This window comes from Echinops telfairi, unplaced genomic scaffold (assembly GCF_000313985.2).
Source record: "Echinops telfairi isolate 266 unplaced genomic scaffold, ASM31398v2 ScPeMD7_7469;HRSCAF=8507_1, whole genome shotgun sequence".
NCBI lineage: Eukaryota > Metazoa > Chordata > Mammalia > Afrosoricida > Tenrecidae > Echinops > Echinops telfairi.
The window spans coordinates 69697983-69708691 of record NW_022111373.1 but is presented as its reverse complement, the minus strand read 5'-3'; the positions used below and the strand labels follow the sequence as shown (position 1 = coordinate 69708691).

At 42.4% G+C, this 10709-nt stretch overlaps 1 protein-coding gene across 1 annotated transcript in view; it reads left to right on the top strand.

Annotated features, from left to right (window-relative positions):
• RASGRF2 (Ras protein specific guanine nucleotide releasing factor 2) overlaps positions 1 to 10709 on the top strand; it is a 199841-nt gene that overhangs the window by 125330 nt on the left and 63802 nt on the right. The window lies entirely within an intron of this gene.

Below are 10709 nucleotides of genomic sequence, written 5' to 3'. Positions count from 1 at the left end.
AAGGAAGGAAGGAAGGAAGGAAGGAAGGAAGGAAGGAAGGAAGGAAATCAGAGATGCTACCAAAAAGTTGGAGCTGGTGATGTCGGGTCGGCATTTACAGGAGTCTTTGAGGGGTGACGTGAAAGAGAAATAGAAGTGAGATTTCAATCCGTTCATAGAAGTGCACAATACAACGAGGTATTTCGCATGCACTTTTTAGAAAGACATCTACTGGGTAAAGCAGAGCACACTGATGTCGTTGATGACACCTTGGTATCATTTGATAGGCTCTATAGCTCATTTGTACAGATCTAAAAACAATGTTATCATGGCTCTGTATTGTTTTTCATTCCCTCCAGATACATAAACACGGAGGCAAATCATCATTACTCATTAAGGACTTGCCATGCTTGATACTAGGGTTACAAGCATGCTGGGGAACAGTCCATACATTAAGCACATTCACAACCTCAATGACACGAAAACAGATAAATCACAGTGCTACTACACCAAAGTACAATTAAAGTAAGGATTCGCCGGTGTTGTAGTTATTTAGTGTTGCCACAAAACAAATACCTCAAGTGGATGAGTTTAACAAATGGAAATTTATTTTCTCCTTTTTGGAGGCTGCAAGTTCAAATTCAGGGTACCAGCTGTAGAAGGCTTTCTCTGCTGGCTCTGGGGGAAGATTACTGTGCCTTTCAGCATCTGTGACTTGGCCTCTCTTAGACTTGTGCATGTATTTGGCTTCATTCTTTCCCCGGGGTCTAGGAGGTTCACAGCACACGGACCCTGGGTTTGAAGGACTTTTCCCACTCCCAGCTCTTCTTTCTACATGATGGCAAGTCCCTCTGTTTCCCTGTCTCAGCTCTCTCCTTTTATTCCTTGTTAAGATAAAAATATATTTCAGGCCACACCCAGGCAAGTTCTTTCACATCTGCTCAGGACTGTGACCTGATTAAGGGTATTTCATGGCACCCTAAACCTCTTTAAGCTGATAGGCAGAACACATCATATCACACCACTGGGGGTGATTGCATTGTTACATAACTGCCACATTGTATCATTACATAATTGCCAGACTACTGAGAGCCATGCCTAATCAAGTTGACACCTATTTAGGGCAGAGGGGATCGATTCAATCTAGGACAGTTAGTTTTTACTTTGGCTCCCAGTTAGTTCTTAAATATGGACCACTAACACGAATATTAGCTCTGTGCTTTCTGGCTCTCCTGGGTTCTGTCTAACCCTACTTTCCTCACCAAGTCAGAAAGATAGTTCAAATGCCTTGTTGACAGTAATAGCAGTTCTATGGACCACATCTCGAGTGTTTGCTGTTGACATCGCCAAAATAAAGACTGCACCATATTGACGAGTTCTACATCTTTTATTGATAGTCCACAGGTAACATCCACCTCCGCGTGGCTCTAATTGTAATAGCGCATAATTCACCTGTGTGCAATCTTATTCCCATCTCACCATTATTTATATGTGCATCTTACAAAGTAGACAATGACGTTGGCTGAGTAACATCATTTAAAAAATAAAATGAAGATTTTCTTCTTTGTCTAATATTTTTGACTCTCTCCCTCCTATCCTAGGTACTCTAAAAGAGAGAGGCAGGGCTTCCTACTCCCGTGAAGAGTTATAGTACTGGAAACCCACAAGGGCAGTTCTACCCTGTCCTGTCGGCTCACTATGAATCAACGTCCGCTCAATGACAATGCCTTTGGGTTTGGGGTTTTGGATCTCCCCACCACTACCTATCATTTACTTTTGAGGTAGATTTAGAATAAACCATCATCCTTATAATTTGGTGAAAGAAGAGGATTTTGAGTGATTTCTTTTTTGACCAGCAGAAAATCTTGATGAGAGGATGACAGCCTTTGACCAAGCTGTTGAGAATTTGGTTTTATTCTGGACTTGACCTTGTATTGAAGAGCACACTCAAAGCTAACACTTCAGGAAGCTTGTCAGACTGACTGCTGAATGCCCAAAGGCCACTCTTCTATAAATGTATGGCTTCGCCAACATCTCAGGACTTCACTAGATGCAGTGGCACCATGTTCTTCCCTTGTTGAATTAGTTAACACATTTTATGAGGGGTACTCCCCCCCCAAAAAAAAGCAACAACGGGAAAAAGTTCCGCTGGGTGCAGCTTTCGTAGTATGCATCCCCACCCCACCCCCGAGGTGAGCATTGAGCAATTTGCTCTGAGTTGGTGCACCCTATGGCACCACCTGGGCAGATTCTCTTTGGTCACAATGAATTTTTTCATAAAAGCAGTTTCGTTTGAACCTCATTTTTTATGATGGACAATGTAAGAGAACAACATGAGGCTGTAAAATATTGTTTCCTGCTCAGGAAAAATGCCACAGAAACTCCTGTGATGTTGAACTCAGCTTACAAGGACAGTGCTATGGGAAAAACATCAAGTGTATGTAATGGTTTTCTCATTTCAAAAAAGGTGAAATGTCGATTGATGACAAATCTCATTCTGGGCATTTGTCAACTTGCTGAATGCCAAAAATTTCAACTCGTGGTGCATTTGGAGTTCATTTCACCAGATCAAACTGTTAATTAAGCTTTATATTTAGAAGTTCAGAACAGATTGCATAAGAGTGTGTGGCCAAAAAAGGCCTGATTTGTGACAGACGGAGGACTGGTCTTGTCATCACGACAAAGCACCTGCTCACACACCATCTTCGTGTACCAATTTTGGGCAAAAAACAGCATGCCTTTCTTGCACCACACACCTTCCTCACCTGACCTCACTCCATACAACTTCTTTTTGTTTCCCACAAATGAAGAGGGACATGAAAGGACAGCGATTTGACAGCATAGAAGAGGTGAAGAAAAAAACGAGGGAGGTGCTGTCAGCCATCCAAACAGATGAGTTTGGAAAATGTTTCCAAGAATGAAATCGCAGATTTGACAAATATATTAGGTGTAATAGAGAATACTATGAAGTTGATAAGGTTTTTTTATTAAAAAAATTTTTAATACATAGCTTTGAAAATAAAATTCTGTTCTTGGTGGGGGGGTGGATTCTCTCGTATTCCAAAAGCTTTAAAAACTTTCTACTTCCACATAAGTTCTGTAGCGAAGTTATGGCCACAGTAGTTTTTATATGTTTATATCATTTTATCCTCATGAACCTACTTTTTATAGCTATTATGATTCCCTATCACAGATATGGAACCTGGGCCACAAAAGGGCTCAATACCTTGTCCAGGCTGTTGCCCTAACTGGCCAGTGGTAGAACGTGACTTCAAACCCAGGAAGCCTGGTGCCTGATCCTTCATGCTTAACCACTGTGCAGTCAGGCTTAATTCACAATGAAACTCTGGGGTCGTTAATGCTTGGCATCGGGTAGGCCCTCAAAAACACTTGTTACTGAAATAACAGATGAATGAATGGCTGTCTACATGACACTTAAATAACATCTGTGGACAATTTATAAGGAAGACAATTTCAGAGTAAAAAGAGGGACTCGTATAGTTCAGAACTTCCAAAAAGAGAGTAAGTCAAGTTGATTCAAGAAGCTGGGTGAAGGCAGGAGCAGTGGACAATAATGGAGGCAAGGGAGAAGACTGTGGAGTGCATGAGCTGACGGCAACACACACACCTCCCAAAGACATCACACATGAAGAAAGCAAAAGATCATTAAAAAGACAGGAGAGATAGGCATTGGGTCTCCATCACCCCAATGCCCATCTCTAGACAACTAGACATACCTTGCAGAGGAGTAGTGGGGAGATGAGTCACTTAGGGTACAGTATAGCAATAATGAAACTTACAGCCTTCCTCTAGTTCTTAAACGCTTCCTTCCCCCAATTACCAGGACCCCAATTTTGCCTTGCAGACCTGGTTAGACCAGATGATGCACAGCAGGACAGATGGGAATTGGAAACGCAGGGAATCTAGGACAGATGAACCACTCAGGACCAGGGGTGACAGTGGCGATACCAGGAGGGAAAGGGGGTGTAGAAAGGGGGAATGGATCACAGGGAGCTACATATAACTTCCTCTCTGGGGGACGGGCAGCAGAGGGGTGGTTGAAGGGAGATGCTGGACAGTGTAATATAAGATACAATAATAATTTATAAATTATCAAGGGTGCATGGGGGAGAGGGGAGGAGGAAGGGGAGGGGAAAAAAGGAAAATGAGCTGATTCCGGGAACCCAAGAGGAAAGCGAATTTTGGGAATAATGAGGGCAACAAATGTATAGATGTGCTTTACACAATTGATCTATGTATTGTGATGAATTGTATGAGCCCCAATAAATTGATTTAAAAAAAAAGACAGGAGAGAGAGAAAAGAACAAAATGGATATCAGAAGAGATTTTGAAACTTGTTCTGCAAGTAAACTAACAAAAATTAACAAAAGAAATTACAAAGAGTTGAAGAGAAGATGCCCCCAAAAGGGGGGCTGGAGAAGACAAAGTAAAGATTCCAATGAAATGTGCAAAGACCCGACCGATTGCGATAACAGTTGTATGAGCCCCTATTAAGATGTTTTTTTAAAAAAAGAAAAATAGGAGAAAAAGAAAAAAGAAAACCGAAAGGGAGGGCCAGGTTCAGCATATCTCAACTGGAAAGAACTGAGGGGTGGGAATCCATCCTCGATTTGCAATATTGAAGGAGTCAGTGGGCAAGATATTGAATGATGTAGGAACCATCAAAACAAGCACTTAACCACCAGTGCCCCTTATGAATGGTAAAAGGGGTTGATATTTGAATTCATGAGAATGTTGGAAAATTGATCACTGAAACCCCTTAAGTAATCTTTTAGCATGTAATACTAAATAAATTGGGGGTATCACTGTCAGTTGCCTTCAAGGCAACCCCAGCTCGTGGCAGCCCCTTTAGTCGCAGTGGAATGGCTCCCGAGGCATTTCTTGTCTGTATCCTAATAGAAGCAGGATGCTGTGCCTTTTCTTCTGTGGTGCTACTGGACAGCTTCCAACTGTCAACCTTTAAGGTTAACAGTTGATATAACATCTTTGTACCACATAGAGAAATACAATCGAAATTTCCTTCTATTTGCTTGCCTGTATTTTGAGGTAAACTCCCCTACCCAGCCCCCAAACACAAACACAATAGACCAGCAGTAGTAGATGTGTTTACTAAGGAGTAAATGTTTCTTTTGATTTCCATCCAGAGGTGTGATTCAGCCAGTCCTCACCGGTTCAGCAGAACCTGTACCTAATTTTTTGTTGAGTTTGGTGAACCTGTTGTGAAAATGGCACTTGTACTAGGGGTTCTCTCTAAGGTAGGCAAATGGTCAGCCTCCCAATGTGGAAATCATAAATGGACAGTCCTTGCTCTTTTTAAATGTAATCTGCATTACAGCCCATTTCAAATGCCCTTGGTAATATCCGACTCAGCCCACAGGCATAAAATATTGGAAGTAACTATGCTTATTCATTCATTTCATAAAATTCATTTTTCTTTTGGTGAACTATTACTTTTTATTCCCTTGTGTTTGTTAATTTAGTAAACAGACATATAACGTAAAGCGAAAATGCACCAACCAACCACAGGGTGACACGCTGTCATTCCTTTCAGCTTTGGGTTGTGCTCCAAATCCCCGTGAAAGGTTCTGAGTGAATTATGCAATTTCAGGAAGTGTTCAAAGAGCTAAAAATATTCTCAGAACAATTGCTGTAAGTTCAGCGGAGGGAGAAAGGGGGTTTTCAAAGGTGAACATAACATGCTCTTTCGCATACATCAAACACAATGACGATTGTCTAATTGGCCTACCTCTAAAGAAATGGGACCCTACCCTACAGTGAAAAGATGGTTAAGGATAAAGCACACAGTCGATGATGCTTTAATAAAATACTGAAAGTGAGCATACCAATCAAGAAGCAATATGGAAATACATTAAATTACAGCTTTATTGTTTTTTTAACACATATATTTAACATTAATTTCATTAATACTTACATTAATATACATTAACGTTTTAAAATTCTTTCCTATAAAATCTAGTTTTGTGTACCTCTTTAAATATCTTAGTTTTTATATAAATATCTTATTTATATTTAGATGTTTAAATATCTGTTTTGTGTAACTCTTTAAATATCTTATTTAAATATTAACAGCATGAGATAATACACTACCTTTTGGCATATTGGTATTTGATATATTGGTTATTGGGGCTTCTTTTTAGTACTTAAAACAGTCATGAAGGGAGCCAAGCAGTTGTCAAATTATTTGAAGCCACCGCTGTTTCCACCTCCCTGGTCCCCCTCACTCCCTCTCTTGCCTGAGTTGCTCTCTTCCACGGATTAGCCATCTCTATGCATATCTGTAAAGGACGGACCGGGGTCTTCTGCCTCCTCCTCCTTGTACAGGATCTCAGGAGTCTGCAACTTTGATCCTCCAGCAAAATATTGACCTCTTCTTCACCAATGACCACTTCAGCTGGGGCCTCAACTCCGGTTTGATTACTCTGACTTCTGAACCTTCGAATCGACTTGTTGCATTTACCCATAGAGTTTCCAGCTGTCTTTGAGCCATTCAACCCCTGATGACTAGCTTTTGCTGCCCCTCCCTCTCACCCCAGCTAGTTCCTAAATAGAGATCACTAATATCAATATTAGCTCTGTAAAAACCAGTGGCGCATCAGCAAATGAAGCTTGCTCTTCCTTTGTTCAGCTGGGTCTAAACTGCATGTATCTATTTGTTGGGATTGAAACATGGCTTTAAACAGTTTGTTCTGATCCAACCCCCTGCTGAGAATTTGCCTTTTCATTCCGGATACACTGAATCCTTTTCACAAATGCTTCTGGATACAAAAGATCTGTACGAAGTTGCAGGGGGTCTTATTAATGTGCCCACGGACCAGATTCTGTCTATCTGATGTGGGAGTGCAAATTCTCAGTAGGGGGGCAAGCTGGCATCAGCCAATTTGTACCCTTGGCTTAAAATGTTAAGAATAATTGAAATAAATGTTTGTTAATCTCAAGATGTTTGATATGAAATCTGACTTTCAAAGTAAGTTTTAACATTTATTTTTCCATGTTGTCAATTCCCACTCACATCTTTCATCTTTTAAAACATCTTCATTTTAAGATGTTTAAATATAATAGTTCTAATATTTGACATTTTTGCCGGTAGTAGTAATGGTTGTGGAGGAAAGGAGGCCGGAGGAACCCTGATCCCTGTGTTTTACTGCCTTGAAGTTAGAGCACAATTCTTGCTCATGGTTGATGGTCTGTGGGTTTTGTAATTTTAGACGATGGACGAGTTTTTCTCAGTTGCTTGATAGGTGGTAATCTTGTGCAAGCCGAAGTTGGGCAGGCACCCTTCCAGGAGACTATTGAGGGTGCTTCTGCTAGGGGCCCCAGGATAATTATTGAGCTGAGCCACTTTTTATTTCTAAAGGTTTAATTGTGGTAAGAATAGATACAGCAAAGCTTTTGCTGAGTCAACAATGTTTACATGGACAATTCAGGGACAGGGATTGTGTCCTTGCCAAACCATTTGAAACACAGCGCCTTGATTCACTGTGTATTGGTTTTACTTTTATGTGGAGGGGCACACCACATGGCAGTGGTTCCATCTGAATTTCAGAAGGACATGAGGGGCACAGGTGGCTATCCACGCTCCGGGGAGTCTCCCCCTGCCTCAAACTCCAGGCTGAGGCAAACATGTTTTTATCGCCTCCTTGTGTGCCCAGGAAAACTATTTTCCTGGTCTACTCTTTAGCCACAGTGGTAGGCCCCCTGGAGTTTCAGTTTTATGCGGGAGTCTCAGTGCCAGCAACTTCATCCATTCCTTGAAGCTCTGAGGCCCTCCTCTCCTGAACCCCCTGACTGTCACATTCCAAATCCTATGTTACCCCATGGGCAACCTGCCTCCTTGTTCAAGGGCTTGGCTCTGGTGTTAGGATCCCTCGGTAGGTTTGGCTCTGGAATGTTCATTACTTTCCTGAGAACTCAGCTAAGTATGAAAAGTAATACTCGTTATGTTTACCTACAATTACAAAGCTTTAAAAAATAACGGACATATTTCCAAGCTATTGTGTGCCAGGAGCATATCATGACCAGCTTTTGGGAGAATTTAAGTGTCTACTGGTGGGTGGAAGATACCTGTCTATGTGTAAGGAAGAAGAGAGGGAGCTCTGGCGGCTCTGTTTGATAAACATTGGACTTCTAACCACAAGATTGATGGTTCAAGCCCACCACCTACACCTAGGAAGAAAGATGAGGCAGTCATTTACAACTTCAGAAACCCTATGCCGAGTCGAATCAATGGCAGTGAGTTTTCATGGGTTTTATAGTATGTAGAAGGGGCCCCACCCTTTAGGAGTTGTTCGGCATTTTTGTGTGTTCATGTGTCTACCTCACTCTAAAGACTGTTGGTTTAGTCATTCACTCAATCATCCTGACATTCATGTGTCATCATTTCATTTATATCCCCAATCCCTGTTTTTATGGCAAAAACATCATTTATCAGAATCATAAGTCAGTGTGTAAATACAAATGCAACAAGTGCCGTAAAGGAAGTGTGTATAGTGCTGTGAGCTAAATAACGGGTGATTGGGCCAACTCAGATCAGGAACTCAGATCACTGGGGAAGTGAAAATACAAAGCACGAATGGAGGATGCTCACTACAGAAAAGGAGAGCGAGCACACCAGCCTGTGTGATCACGAGGTGTCGAAGGGATCAGGTGTAAGGCATCATCAGAACAAAAAATCTCACCATAGTGAATGATGGGGGGAGTGCAGAGTGGAGACCCAAAGCCCATTAGTAGGCCACTGGAGATCCCCTTGCAGAGGGGTCTCGGGGAGGAGATGAGCCAGTCACGGTGCTATGTAGGAACGATGAAAAATACAAATGTCCTCTAGTTCCTAAATGCTTCCTCCCACCCCACCCCCACCCCCCACTATCATGATCCGAATTCTACCTTGCAAGCCTTTCTAGACCAGAGGATGTACACTGGTACAGATAGGAACTGGAAACACAGGGAATCCAGGGCAGATGATCCCTTCAGGACCAGTGGTGTCAGTGATGATACTGGGAGGGTAGAGGGAGGGTGGGTTGGAAAGGGGGAACCGATTACAAGGATCTATATGTGACCTCCTCCCTGGGGGATGGACAACAGAAAAGTGGGTGAAGGGAGACGTCGGACAGGGCAGGATATGACAAAATAAACAATTTATAAATTATCAAGGACTCATGAGGGAGGGGGGAGCAGGGTGGGGGGAGGGGGTGGAATGAGGACCTGATGCTGGGGGCTTAAGTGGAGAGCAAATGTTTTGAGAATGACGAGGGCAATTAATGCACAAATGTGCTTTACACAATTGATGTGTGTATGGATTGTGATAAGAGTTGTATAAGCCCCTAATAAAACGATTAAAAAAAAGAAAGAAAGAAAAGTAGAGTGAGATTTGTTCCATGGAACAGCAGATGCAAAGGCCCTGGGGTGAAGATAAAAAACTGAACTGAGGATGATGAGATGGCAGAAGCTATCACGAGAAGAGCACAATTGCAGAAAAGGCTGTGGAGGGCTGGGGGGTGAGGACTAGAGCTCAAATATGGAAGAAGTATAGATTGTGTTCAAGGTCTTTAAACACTGGAATGACAGTCTAACTTTCCATGTAAAAACGTCCTTCTGAATGTGAGCAACATCTCTAAAGAGGGCAAGAGTGACATCGTGGAGCCTCTTGGGCGGCTCTCACAATAGACAGATGAGAGTTGGTATTGTTGTAAACCGGATGTTACTGCATCTCAGCTGTGGGCTTTGTAGGTAGAATGACGTAGACATGTTTAAGAGAGATTTATTTTGCGGGTAAAATTATCAGGAAGAAGGGGAGAGATGGGTCCAGAAAAATTTCAAAGCTGCAGGTTTATACTGATGCGAAAGATGCTCATGACTCCTAATTGCCATGGGGATACTAGCAGCAGAAGACAAGGCGTCGGGGAAAGATCATGGTTGGGTTTCCCTGCCCCCCATTTTCTTTTAGACATTGCGAGTTGGAGATGATCTTGAAGTACCAAAGAGGACAGTGTCTGGTGGATGTGTGTGTCTAGGGTTCAGTAAGAGATCTCACAGTCTAAATGTTTGCATCCTTGGCTTACCGGTAATTTTTTAAGTGGTGGGCTTGCATGAGCTTCGTGCTAGGGAGTTTTCTCTGTCCCTTGGCTTTGGGAGGTTGTGGTGCCCTTGGTTGGAGCTGTAGACAGATGGGGCCAGGAGGTTGGAGGAGGGTGAAGAGAGAGGAAACAGAGTCAGGGAGTAGATATAACCCTTACAAGAAGTTAGCTAGTGGAGTTATATAGGGCTTTCATGCATTTTTCAAAGGAGCTATATCGATTATGATTGGGAGAGGAAATATTCAAAGCAAGGAAGAAGTAGAGAAATACCAGCATCCGTTTCCTGCTTGTCACAAGGCCACCAAATAGAAACAGCTGGCACGGAAAGAACTCAGACACTGAACTGAACTCCGAGCACACATTTCATGAAGCTCTGCCTGTTGTTCCAGGTGCTCTTTAAATGCTTCGCTCCTTTAACCCCCACAACACATTAGACGTACTTATTATGCCACTGTGCACACGAGGAGACTGGTCACTAGTGAGGGGTGAACATGTAGGGAAATAGGAACTTGAACCCAGATGGTCTGGCCAAGAAATACACTCTTAACCATTATGTGGTGCTACTTCTCCATGTGTGAATGCATAATTTCAGTCTGTATCATCTTTGGGCCAAGGTGG